Genomic DNA, 14,396 nt, shown 5'->3' on the forward strand with positions numbered 1-14,396 from the left:
TCCAACAGAAATAGATGTTATGATTCTTGCAGCTGAGGCATGCTTGACTATAACTCGTGTGATCTAAAAATAGTGAGAGATTTATATCCAGGTATCTCATTAGGTTGATACAAGTCACTTGTTCTTCAGTTTAAACAATGAAGTTGTGATTTTTCTCTCTCATTTTTCTCCCTCTTTGACAAAAAGCAATCCCAGATAAGCAGATTAATGAGTGGGATAGCTCATTTTTATTGTTCTGTTGCAGCGATTTTAGCTCTCCAGAGCCAGTTAGACTTGTTATGAGGAGCTAACTGATTGGCTGGTTCTTGAGCTCAGTTTCATAAATTATAGTGCAGCGTGTATGAGCATGATTGCTACAGTTGCAGTAATCCAGAGGCCTGTCAGTTCCTGACTTTATGAATGTTTTCTCCTATGTGTTGTTATATTGGCTTGGAATTTCCTGTCTTAAATAGTTTGCAATTGCATCTCCAGGAATCTGTGAGTACTTTTGACTTTCCAAGTTAATTACATATTATAAACAAGAATGCTTTAAATTACTGCACTGTTTGCTGCTCATTAACATTTGAGATACTGTACTGTGTGAGATAACCTTGAGGCTATCAACCTAACTGTGTACTGACAGGGTTAACCCAGCATCATGCTATAAATTCTGGACAGCTGTATTTCCGATGAATTCTTTTCAGAAGCGTGCCGGGCTTGGACTCTCCATATTCTGTGTGTTTTTATAATTAGAGTATGAGGATGCTGTATTTGTGGGTTTTTCATGCTGACATTGCACCTCATTAGTGTCAAATCAAAGGCATATGTTATATTTGCATTAGGAAAGACCTCTTCATGTGGGTTGGATATAGTACGCTAGCAGCAGATGATGAACTGTTAGGAGGAATGCACAGACATGCCAGCCTCTAGTTGGGGTTTGTTTGTTTGTTTGTTTGTTTGTTTTTTTTTGAAAGAAAATCAAGATACTAGTCTGTTAGAATTTAAAAAATAATGTGGAGTTACATTAAACGTTACAGTATTTTAAAAAAAAACAACTATTTTACTTGGGTAATCTATGGTTGTCATGCATATAGCAAACTAAATGCCAGAACATCAGAGTTTAGGTATTAAAAAGAAAGCAAGTCTGCTCAACGATGAATTAAAGACACAGGGGGAAATGTGTTCTGGATTTGCAGTTTAATCAGATGAAGTTATCACAGTGACTCCCTGATTGGAAACTACCAAACTGAAGTTCTACTCTATAGCAAATGCAGAGTTATATTTACTGCTGCAAATCTGTCACTTTATGAAAGGAGCTCACTTAACAAACTTTCGTCAGCACTTGCTTTTTTGGAAAAATCATTTTATAGTGTGTAAAAGTGCTTGTGTTATATTGTAATGCATGTACTTTCTGTTAAGGAATAGTATATGCTTAAAATGGTTTATTAGCTTTCTTTCTATAGATGCACCTTCTAACAGATTAATGGAAGCAAGCAATATTTTCTTCAGACCATGAAAGATGTAAAGCTTTTTTAGGCTGTGCTGAACATAGTGAAGTTTTTGTCTTGATATCAAAGTTCTGTTAGTTATTTTTGTTAGGAAATAAGTCTCTTGAATTAATGTTCTGTATCTTCTATTAAAGTAGCATTCACTTCAGACATAAAAATAGGACTCTAGGAAAAATTTGCTCTGCCAAAACTTTTATGGTTAAATCTATTTTTATAAAAATGAATTTTAGCTCCTATACTGAACATGTAATAAAGTAAGAGGTGAAAGTTTTCTTTTATGGTAGTGGCCTTATATTTACTGAATAGTTTTGTAATGCATGCAGGATTATTTTCTGTATTTCTTCAAATGGCTAATTCAGTAAGTACTGTACTATATCCTGGTATAATGTGTCTATAACATTTTACAGCATGTGACACATTGTAAGCAAACATAAGATGTAAGTTAGCACTATGAAATGGAATTTAATGCTGGTGTGATATTGTGAATGCAATTCTATTACACATGGGTCATTATCTTACTGTTCGTAAGTAAATTTAATACCACTAGTAGTTTCATGGTAATGGACATATAAGGCTTTTATTTAAACTTTGAGTGAACCACCTGCACTTGTTCCCTTGTAAGTGGCCATTTATAGTAAGCAGTCTTACCAACAGATATATTACAATTGTTCCATGTCTAAACTTTGTGGGAAAATAATTCATTTGGCTGGAATTATTAGCATTTAGTTCTTCCAGGGACAATGTAGTATAACTGGTTATTGAACAATATTTATGTAAGGAATCATAATTTGCTTTCCATTGGCTGCAGAAGAGAAGTCTGGAATCAGTCAGCATAGTTTCTGTTTATTGTGTGTGAAGTTTAGAAACAATTCTGGTTGATATTTCATCGTCCAGACTTCAGTCTATTGTTGTTCAGTACATTTTGCAAGTTATGTTTCACCAGTAATGCTTTTCTGCCATTCAATAATAATTTATCTCTTTGCTTTTTTATTATCCAGTCTGGATAGTAATATTAAACTAGCAAGGCTACCATTTGCTTGTGTTTAACACAAAAAGTAAAAGAAATCAGTCTATGGGAAAGCTGGCGTGTTTCTGGGGAGCAATGTGAAAATAAGTTCTATTGTAGCCAAGTTCTATTGTAGCCAAGTATATACATCCCTACGAAGCTTTCCGCTCTGCATTAAGAAACCAGAACTTGATTGATTGAACATACTATTGGTGAGACTTAGTACTGGGGCTGTCAAGTGATTAAAGAATTTAATCGTGATTAATCGTGTGATAAACATTTTAATCGGGTGCACCTCCCCTTTGAAACGCTGCAGCAGTGATTATACGGGGCAGCGCTGCATGGACCTGGGGTCAGCTGACCCCAGGTCCTTGAAGCACCGTAGTGGCGCATCAAAGGGGCAGCTCAACACAGAGCCCAGGATCAGCTGGTGTGCCCAACTGATCCCGGGCTCTGCATTGTGCTGCCCCATGGAAATGCCACCTTGGTGCCTCAAAGGGATAGCACGTTAAGAGCAGGGGGTCAGCTGGAGTGCTCCACGCTGGAGCGGCGCTTCAAAGGGACAGCACAACACAGAGCCGGGGATCAGCAGGGCACTCCAGCTGATCCCTTATAGGGATGTTAAAGACTAGTCAATTAGTCAACTATCCAATAAACAAATGCTTATCATATAGTCAGTCAACTAGTCGATTCCCCCCCCCCCCCTTTGCTGCCTCAATCAGGCTGCCACTTTGAAACCCCAAAGTGGTGTCTCAAAGGGGCAGCCAAGGAGCCGAGAGTCAGCTGGGGCCTGCCAAGCTTATCCTGGGCTCTCCATGGCAGCGGAACCCGGAGTCAGCTGGGAACACTCCAGCTGACCCCAGGTTCTGGGGAAATGCTGCGCGCAGCCCGGGATCAGGTGGGGAGTCCCCAGCTCACCTGAGGCTCCACTGCCCCTTTGAAACACATGGAGGTGGTGTTTCTAAGAGGCGGCCACTGCACAGCTGATCCCCTGGCTCAGCTGTGAGGCAGCTGCCCCTTTGAAATGCTGCCTCTGCGTGTTTCAAAGGTGCAGTGGAGCTCAGGGTCAGCTGGGAAGTCCCCACCTGATCCCGGGCTGCGCGCAGCATTTCCCCAGAACCTGGGGTCAGCTGGAGTGTTCCCAGCTGACTCCGGGTTCCGCTGCCATGGAGAGCCCAGGATAAGCTTGGCAGGCCCCGCGTTGCACTACCCCTTTGAAGCACTGCAGCGGCACTGCAAAGGTGCAGTGCAGCATTGATGCCTATAATTAATGCGTTACAAAATTGAATGTGTTAATCCTGGACTGTGTTAATTGCAGGCGTTAATGCATGTCAATTGACAGCCCTACTTAGTATATAACATATGTTATATCATTGATGCCTACAAGCTGTTACCCACCTCTGGGCCTCATTATGCTGGACTCTGTAAGAGATGGTCCCTGCCCTGGAGCAATTACAATATAAACAAAGATAGATGAAGGGTGGTTGGGAAAACAATATCATAGTAAAGTGCAACCTTGGGCAAGTCACAGTAGGTCAGCAATCTAGCTGCTAGTGGAATTTCTGTCTTCTAGGTCATGCTATTTTGATTTTGAGGAAACCTGTAATGTGTTGAAACAAGTGTAATATACTGGAATGATTCAGAAAGCCTAGACTGAACCTTGCAGAACTCTTTTAAAAACAAAATCAGTATTTTAAATGCAGTGATCAGTGTAGGTACTTAAACTAGCACCCCACATGTAATGTAAAATAATGGAGTTAGTGGCAGGGGATTTTCTGTAAAGAATCCAAGATTCTATGAATGGAGCTATGACTTGTGTGATACCCTGTCTACACATACGTAGCCTCAACTTGAGTTTGCTGGCCAGTATAGGATTGCCAGATGTCTGGTTTTCAACTGGAACACCCAGTAAAAAGTGACCCTTCTGGCTCTGGTTTGCACTGTTGACCAGACCACTAAGTCCATTTGCCAGCCCAGCAGTGCTAAGGCAGGCTCCCTTCCTGTCATGGCTCTGCACAGCTCATGGAAGCATCGACATATTCCCTCTCTGGTTCCTATGTGTAGGGACAGCCACAGGACTCCACACACTGTCCCTGCCCCAAGTGTTGGCTCTAGCTCCCGTTGGCTGCAAAGCTGCAGGGGTGGTGCCCATTGATGGGGAGGGGCTCAGAGCCACCTGGTCATGCTTTTGCCTAGGAGCCAGAAGGGGAACATGCCATTCTTTGAGGTAAGCACCACCTAGAGCCTGGACCACCATGCCCCAACTCATTTCCCTAACCCTAATTCCCCGCCTACCCTCATTCCCAGCTTCACCCCAGTCTCTGTACCCCCAGTCAGAGCCCTCATGCACTCCTGCACTCCAACCCTCTCCTCCAGCTCTGATCCCCCTTGAGTACTCCAAAACCCTCAGTTCCAGCTGGAAGCATCTTCCCGTGCCCCAAACCCATCATCCCCCAAGCTCACATCAAAGTCTGTATTCCTACTTGGAGCCATCACACATATTTCTGGACCCACCCTGGAATCCACAGCCCCTGCCAGAGCCCTCACCCTTTCCTGAGCCAGTCTAATGAAAATGAGAGAATGTGTGAGGGTGAAGAAAGTGAGCGAGAGAGGTGGGTGGAGTGGCCAAGAGGCAGAGCCTCATAGGAGGGAGGTGGCATGGCAAAAGTGTTTGGTTTCGTGCGAGTAGAAAATTGGCAACCCGAGGCCTGTGGAGATTGCTTATTTCCTCAGAGCAAACCTGGCCACTTAGAAATGTGGATGCAGGCTAGCTCCATTTCTATGCATCAAGAATCACATAAAAGTAGGCCTCGAAGGACTTTGAGGGGCCTTTGCCCTGAAGGAGGATTAAGTATACTTAAATCATCCCTGACAGATGTTTTTCTAACTTGTTCTTAAAACCTCCAAGGATGAAGATTTTACAATCTCCCTAGGTAGCCTATCCCAGTGATTAATTATCCTTTATAGTTAGGAACTTGCTTTATTATCCAGCCTAAATCTCTTTTGCTGCAAACTAAGCCAATTACTTCTTGTCTTCTGCTCTGTTGATATTGAGAACAATTAATCGCAATTGTCTTGATAAACTTTTACATATTGGAAGGCTTTATTTTGTGTCTCCCTCCTCTCTTCTCAAGACTGAATATGCCTAGTTTTTAACCTTTCATTTTTGTTGCTCTCCTCTGGACTCTCTCCAACTTGTCCACATCTTTCCTAAATATTGCACCCAGAATTGGACATAATACTTAAACATAGGCTGAATAGTGTGGGACAATTACTTCTGTGTCTCACATATAGCACTTACTGCAGTCCAAAGTTACATTTGCCTTTTGCAACTTTGTTGACTGATGTTTTGTTTGTGATTTACAATGACCCTCAAATCCTTTACACTAGTACTGCTATCTATCCAGTCCTCTAAATATTAAAACTAATTGGAAGTTCCAAAATTACTCTGTCTGCTCACAAAGAACAGAAAAGTTCTCCCACAATTTACTTGGAGAGATTCATAGAGTGGCTCAGCTAATTGAAATGCAAGGAACAGAGGGATTTGCCAAAGAAATCTGAGCTAGGGATGTAAAATACTGTGTAATTGGTTAACCGATTAAATGTGATGGTTAACCAATTAACTGGAGTGGTCCCCCCCTCCCACCATGGTCAGCCCAAGTTCCAGCACCTAAGGAACCAACACAGACAGTCCTGGTCCCAGAGAACTCACAATCCAAAAAACTCATATCTTTTAGACTACAGCAAAGATGTAACTATTTTTCTCCACACTCTCGGTAAGACTTAAAAAAACAACAAATAGTTTAGGTCTGTGTTTCTCAACCTTTTTTTTTTATAAAGTACTGCTTTAAAAAATTGTAAGTACCTCCAGTACCTAAATTTCAGACACACAATTTTTTTTTTTACTATTGCAACATGTTTGTTTAAACAACTTAATCAGAGCTGGATGGGTGATGAAATTTTTGGGTGCAAAAAGTACAAAAATAATAAAGTGCTGTAAAACTTAAAAGAAAAAATCAGTTTTCTTCAAATTTCAGTTGTGTTGACATACCGCCCAGACTTCTCTCAAGTACCCCAAAAGGTACTCGTTCCTCTGGTTGAGAGACACTGATCTGGCAGCACCTTAAAGATTAAGAAAACATATAAATAGTATCTTGAGCTTTCGTGGGCACAACCCACTTTTTCAGATGATGTGGGTTGTGCCCATGAAAGGTCATGATACCATTTACATGTTTTAGTCTTTAAGGTACTGCTACACTATTCGTTGTTTAAGTTTTTCCAGTTACAGACTAACTCAGCTACCACTCTGAAATTCTTGGTAAGATTTGGTAGGAAGTGCTGAGGAGACTGGGATGGCCTGCTGAAGTTTCAAATCTTATTACCTAACTGGATATTTTGTGTGTTGATGTTGGTCTGGATGGAGAAGCTGTATGAATAAAGTTAATCTCTTTTTAGATACAGTATTAGCATATACGTGGAGCCTTAAATTTGAATCATTTCAATAAATGGACCCAAATTGCTTTCCTTTGAGTAAAACTTAGGGGCTGATCCTATGCTAGTAATTACTAATGTGGGCTGGACTGTCTTTTCTAGCAAGAGAATATATATGAAAATTATGCAACGTGTTTTGGAAAGTTTTGAGTAAATATTTTTGATTGCAGAAAGTTCTATTTTTACATGTTACAATACTGTAGAATATTGGCTACAGCTGTGTTCTACTTTTTTCTGCTACAATCTTCTCATGGGCAGCTGCAGTAAGACTTGTGCAGTCAGTAGAAGTATCTTTCATGTTTGTGTAAGGTGTGTGTGAGCCTACACCAATTTTGCTGTTCACCTCATAGATGCAGAAGTCAGGAAATCAGGTCTGTTTGTCTTTTGTGAAGTACACTCCCCTCGTCTACTGCACACAACTTCCTTACTTATGTACTTTTTTGAAGGTCCTTCAAACAATCCGCTGACAAAAACATAGTTTACAAGATCACAGGAAGGCACACACTGTCCGCTTAGTAAGACTTTTATTGCATGCCTTTGCTTCAGCTAGCACTTCATATCAGCTCTGGGAATTAAATCCAGGGCATAGCGAATAGAGGATTTGACAGTGTCTTCTGTTGCTGTTGCCATGGAATATTATTTTAATGTTGATAATAAGGGACTGTAAAATAATATACAGTCCCTGATGCCCGAATAAAACATCTTCTGGTATTGCATCATTTATTGGACTGTGTAAGCCTGGCAATATGATCAACCTATTATGTCATCTTATAGCTATGAAATAATGCAATATATAAACATTCTTCTACCAGTTGATAATGGGTATAGTTCAAAAGGAATAGTGGGATAGCACTAAATTTAAAATGTATTGAACTTCCTCCTTCATTTTTTTTTATTGCCTGTAATTTGTTCTCTACACATCAAAATTGTCCATTGACAATATGCTATATGTCTCAGGGTTTAAGAACTGTATAAACAAGTCAAGGTCACTCAGAAATCCTTTCTCTTTTTCTATTTTTTAAATGAAAGGAATTTGGTCTTAGCTATAAGCTTCTTACAATAAAACCGCAACATTGACTTAGGAGAAAAATATGACAGACTGTACATACAGACACAAGTCTGTTTTGCCCACAACAGCTTGTGATAGATATTTTGTTAGTCTCTAAGGTGCCACAGGACTACTTGTTATTTTTAAAGTTACAGACTAACACAGCTACTCCTCTGAGACATCTTAATACTGTAAGTGATGGATTTTTTTCATGCGACAATGTCAGTAAAGGATGTTGCACAAACTACTAAGTTTCATTTGGGAGTGCAACAAATGTTTGAAATCTGTAGTTAATTTAGTGAGTCTCCTCCTTCAGATATAGTATTCACACAATACACAAGTCAAGAAAAGACTTTGGAGGAGGCGAAGTTCAATTTGTCTCATCATGAGGCAGCAAGTGTATCAGATTACAGATGCAAAAGCACTTTCCAAAATGCCTAAGATTCTTTTTTTAACAAAATATGCAAGAGACAGAGTTGAACATTTTAAAATGTTTTCTGCAAACATTTTTTTCCTCTTTAAATGAACTAGCCAAGGTTTTACTTGTGTTCCTTATTTTTGTATGCATATTGGGTATACAAGTATTTCCAAACAAAGAACAGAAACACTGCTACCTTTTTGCTGTTGCTTTTTTGTTCTCTTTCTACAGGTTTTAGGGCCCTTTTTTGTGTGTTGTTATTCCAGAATATGTGTTTTGTAGGATTTTTTTTCTGTTCTGCAAAAATATAACATACTGTGGTCTTCTAAATCACTTTCTTTGATGTGGAAATATATTGTTGTACAAAAAAGATGAATGTGCCTAATTTTCAAACTATATCTTGATTGTTATGGAAAATCATCTTTCCCAGTGACTTGAAATTGCTGGGTCTTATGTGTCAACAACTTAAATCTAGGAGTTCCAACCAATAACAACACACCTACATTCTGAAATACAGGCAGTCCCCGAGTTATGCGGATCCGACTTATGTCGGATCCGCAGTTACGAATGGGGATTTTCTCGCCCCAAGGACTGGAGCGGCGGGACGCCTGGTCCCGCCGCCCGCCTCCTCCGGTGCGAGAAAAGCTGCTCCCCGTCTCCCTGGTCTGCTGGGGGAGCCAGCAGACCAGGGAGACGGGGAGCAAAGCGGCGGAAGACCCGGGGCCGGACCCGCGGCCACTTCCAGCTGATCTGGAAGCGCCGCGGGTCCGGCCCGGGTCCTCCGCCGCTTTGCTCCATGTCTCCCTGGTCTGCTGGGGAGGGGGGGGGGGAAGAACGCAGCTAGTGCCCCCCCCCCAGCAGACCAGGGAGACATGGAGCAAAGCCCGGGGCCTGTGGTAGAGCAGGTGGGGCGCTGCCAGTTGGTCCCACAGCACCGCTCCTCGGCGCTACTGGATCAACCCGGCAGCACCCCAGCTGCTCTGCCCCAGGAGTCCTAATTCAGCCGCTGCTGATCAGTTTCAGCAGTGGCTGAATCAGGACTCCTGGGGCAGAGCAGCTGGGGTGCTGCTGGGTTGGTCCAGTAGCGCCGAGGAGCGGCCGCGCTATTGGACCAACCCAGCAGCACCTGAGCTTCTCTGCCCCAGGTGTCCCCAAGTTAGCTGCTGCTGAAACTGATCAGCAGCTGATTCCAGGAAGCCCGGAGCAGAGTTGCTCTGCCCTGGGCTTCCTGGAATCAGCTGCTGATCAGTTTCAGCAGCGGCTGAATCTGGATGCCAGTTCCGACTTACATACAGATTCAACTTAAGAACAAACCTACAGTCCCTCTCTTGTACGTAACCCGGGGACTGCCTGTAAGCCACAAATATTCTAAAGTTTAAATTGGTTCGGATGAATATTAGCTTTAGACTCTAAAGTCCTGACAATTCCTCTAGCTTCATGTCATCTGCAAATGTGATCAGTATGCTCTTTTACCACATTCAGGTAATGAATAAAAATGTTAAAGAATTCTGGTCTCAGAGAGATCCCTGTGGCACACTACTTAAACCTCTCCACCAATCTGATTCTTTCTTTGTAGTTGTTTAACCAATAGATTGTTTAACCAGTAGGTTTAGAAGTTAAAATAAAAGAACAAGTTAAAAATTACTTAGGAAAGTTAGATGTCTGCAAGTCACCAGTGCCTGATGAAATGCATCCTAGAATACCCAAGGAGCTGATAAAGAAGGTATTTGAGCCTTTAGCTATCATCTTTGAAAAATCATGGAAGTTGGGAGAGATTCCAGAAGACTGGAAAAGGGCAAATATAGTGCCCATCTATAAAAATAAGAACAACTCAGAAAACTACAGATCAGTCAGGTTAACTTCTGTGCCAGGGAATGTAATGGAGCAAGTGATTAAGGAATCCATCTGCAAACACCTGGAAGATAATAAGGTGATAGGTAACAGCCAGCATGGACTTGAAAAGAATAAATCCTGTCAAAGCTTTCTTTGATAGGGTAACAAGCCTTTTGGATAAGGGGGAAAGAGATAGATGTGGTATACCTAGACTTTAATTAGGCATTTAACATGGTCTCGCATGACCTTCTTATCAATAAACTAGGGAAATGCAACCTCGCTTTAACCTAGATGGAGTTACTATAAGGTGGGTGCTTTTTGTGTGGAAATGGGTGGCAGGTGAGGGATCACGTGAGGATTACATGTTGTGTTCCCTCCCTGTGGGGCATCTGGTATTGGCTACTGTCAGTAGACAGGATACTGGGCTAGATGGACCGTTGGGCTGACCTAGCATGGCCATTCTTATGTTCTTAACTGGCTGGACAACTGTTCTCAGAGAGTAGTTATTAATGGTTCACAATTGTGCTGGAAGGGGTATGTGTTCTGCAGGGGTATGTTTTGGGACCAGTTCTGTTCAATATCTTCGTCAATAATTTAGATGATGGCATAGAGATTAAGTTTGTAGATGATACTAAGCTGGGAAGGGTTGCAAGTGCTTTGGAGGATAAGGTCATAATTCAAAATGATCTAGACAACCTGGAGAAATGGTCTGAGGTAAACAGGATGAAGTTTAATAAGGACAAATGCAAAGTACTCCACTTTGGAAGGAACAATCAGTTTCACACATACAGAATTGGAAGTGATTGTCTAGGAAGGAGTATGGCAGAAAGGGATCTAGGGGTCATAGTGGACCACAAGCTAAATGAGTCAACAGCGTGACACTATTGCAAAAAAGCAAACATGATTCTGGGATACATTAAGAGGAATGGTGTGAACAAGATATGAGAAGTCATTCAGCTCTATTCTGTGCTGATAAGCCTCAACTGGAGTACTGTGTCCAGTTCTGGGCACCACATTTCAAGAAAGATGTGGAGAAATTGGAGAGGGTCCAGAGAAGAGCAACAAGAATAATTAAAGGTCTAGAGAACATGAACTATGAAGGAAGACTGAAAGAATGGGGCTTGTTTAGTTTGGAAAGGAGAAGACTGAGAGGAGACATGACAGCTGTTTTCAAGTATCTAAAAAGGTGTTACAAGGAGGAGGGAGGAAAAATTGTTCTCCTTGGCCTCTGATGTTAGGACAGGAAGCAATGGGCTTAAATTGCAGCAAGGGAAGTTTAGGTTGGACAATAGGAAAAACTTCCTGTCAGGGTGGTTAAACACTGGAATACTTTGTATAGGGTGGTTGTAGAGTCTCCATCTCTGGAGATATTTATAGCAGGTTATACAGACGTCTATCAGGGATGATCTGGACGGTGCTTGATATCTCAGGGAGAATGAGTGACCAGACTTGATGACCTCTTGAGGTCCTTACAGAATCACAGAACTGGAATCAGCTTAATGATAGTTCTGCTGAGTCTGCTTTTCTCCAGTTTATTTCTTGGAATGTCATATGGGACTGTGTCAAAAGCTTTGCAGAAGTCCATGTATATTATGTCCAGTGCATTTCCCCTACCCTTCAAACCATTTACCATATCAAAGCAGGGAATCAAGGTTGTTTGGCATGATTTCATGCTAACTGCTACTCATTACCCTTCATCCTTTAGATACTGACAAATTAAATGTTTTATACGCAAAGTATGGAATTGTGCTAGTAGCTTTCCAGGTACTAAAATTTGGCAAGTTAGTGTATGGTTCCCTGGCTCTTCCTTTGAAAAAGGGGGGATGGGTAATAGATTAGCATTTCTTCAAAGTTCCAGAACTTCTTGTCATCCATGAGCTTGCAAATATTGTCGCCACTGGCTCCAAGATTTTTTTTTTTTTTCCAGCAAATTCTACCTACTCTCAGTGCTATCAGGCCACCTGATAGCAAGTCATCCAAATTGGTTAGAAGATGTCTGACATATTATAGACTTATTCTGTCATTTATCTAGTTCAGATCTTTGTATTTCAGTATATATGGATGCTCCTAAATTATTTCTAATTAATGATGGCTGATTCCACATTCTCCCATGTTGGTTTTCCTTTGGATTAGGCAGCTGTGCTACAGTTTAAGATCTCTGGACTGGTCATTGCTTAAAAAAAATCAACTTTTTCACAATAGATAGGGTGGTATCTGAGAGCAATTATTGTCTATTAATAGCATACAGGTATACTGCTGTAATTGTTCTCAACAAATATTTATTTTTATTTATTGGTGACAATTGCTATGATTTTGTTTGGTTCTCACTGACTAAGAGTAGTTTCTCCTTAGCAGTTTCTATTCTGAATATGGTGACTTTGTTTAACCTTTCCTTGTAGCTATGTTACACATCTTGTTAATTGTGTGTGTCCTTTCTGAATGTATGGGCCAAAACTTAGTTCAGTACTTCAAACTGGCACAAGACAGGACTGCACAGAGCACTTCTTCTCAAAGTGGTCAATGAAACTACTCTTAAAAAAAAAAAAAACCTGGCCGCTCCGGCTCCACAGATATGGAACCTCACGGTGCCCGTTGGCTCCAGTTAGCTGTTAGCAGCCAAGGGGAGCCACAGGAAGTGATGGCCTGGCCTACGCCATTTCCCATGGCTCCCCTTGGCTGCAAATGGTGAACCACAGCCAATGGGAGCCATGAGGCTCTGCGACTGTGGAGCCAGTAAATAAACACACCAGAGTGGCCAGGTAGCAGGTTTTTCAGAGTAGTTTCATGGACCACTTTGAGAAACGCTGGCGCAGAGTATAATCTATTATATGTCTGAAAGAGTTTGTTTGTCTGTTCAAAAACACCTCCTAAATGGTCCTCCTAGGACCACCACATTTGGTAAACAGCTTCCTCTTATTATAACTTAAAGCAATGGAGCAGTTTGTGCGAGGGAAATGGGATGCACCTGGAATAGGATTACATCTCAGAAAACCAAACAGAAGAGAGACAGAATCATTAGGCAGGTGAAATGGGCTATCTGGGCATGTGTCCTTCCTGTCTGGGACTGGCCTGACCCTGAGCCTTCCACACCCGGTTGCCCTTTAGGGAGGATGTAGTGACTGAAGCTTTCTTCCCCATCAGATTCATATGGGGACATTGCTGGCTGTTCCTTTATAAGGGAGTGAGGGGAAAGCACATATTGCTGCATTCCTCACTCTGGCTGAGAAGTGCTGGGGGCAGGCAAGCTGTGCACTTCTCTTTCCTGTCCCTGTCAGGAAACAAAAGTGAAGTGCAAGCAGCACTGGTATGAATCTTGCGGGGAGGGTCTTCAGCTCCCTACCCTCCTGTACTCTCTCTCACCCCCTCCCCTGCTCAGAGCCTCTCCACACTCCCCAACCCTAACTTTTGAACCCTCAGCCCCCTGCCCCTCCTTAAGGACCCTAGCAATGCTGGGTAAATGTGCTAGTAACTGAGAGAGTTACTTTTATTGCATAGGATAGTTGTATTGATATCCTCCAAACAGTATCTTGCCATGGAAATAAAATAAACATTTTGGCAATACATGTAAACTATTTTTAATAGGAAAATTTGCTTTGTTTTAATATCTGTAACACTGTCTTGAGTGACGTTTCATGGTACTACAGTGTTCTGGTTCAGTTTCTTTTCTTGGGATCTTCAAGACCTCACGAGATGTTCAGAAGTCCAGTAAAATCAGTCTTTCTTGGAGTCTGGTTTATTCATGTTCAGTTGAAAATACATAGACAGATATCTCTCCCCAGCCTCAAGCTGGGTACAAACCCTGCTCTCCAAGAGGCTGATTTTTTTCTGCCATCTGAGCAACTGGAAAGAATGCAAGATGTGGCCTGCCTTTTCTGCCTTCTTCCAAAATGGAAAACAACTTCCAGCAAGGGCTTTCTAGCTATCCATTCCTCCCTGGGCTTTCCATGTGATGTCTCCCTTACTTGGGGGACTACTGCAGGAATTTTCTCTTCCTTGGAGCTTCCCTCTGCAGACTCCAGCAGACTCAAGATTCTGTTCTGTGACTAGCCATAAACCTGTTTTTCTGTCCACATGATTCCCCTGTCAGTTGAATCATATGACAGTCTATTATGT

At 41.9% G+C, this 14,396-nt stretch overlaps 1 protein-coding gene across 3 annotated transcripts in view; it reads left to right on the forward strand.

The window, feature by feature from the left end:
* Window positions 1–357: 357 nt before the first annotated feature.
* The window catches only part of PDE4D (phosphodiesterase 4D), a 1,060,501-nt gene continuing 1,046,462 nt past the window's right edge, over window positions 358–14,396 (forward strand). For all 3 annotated transcript variants that reach the window (XM_075932865.1, XM_075932874.1, XM_075932875.1), the window contains exon 1: window positions 358–477. The gene's annotated coding sequence lies outside the window, so the exon portion shown is untranslated. The remainder of the gene's footprint in view (window positions 478–14,396) is intronic.

The sequence above is a fragment of the Pelodiscus sinensis genome, chromosome 6, assembly GCF_049634645.1.
Source record: "Pelodiscus sinensis isolate JC-2024 chromosome 6, ASM4963464v1, whole genome shotgun sequence".
NCBI lineage: Eukaryota > Metazoa > Chordata > Testudines > Trionychidae > Pelodiscus > Pelodiscus sinensis.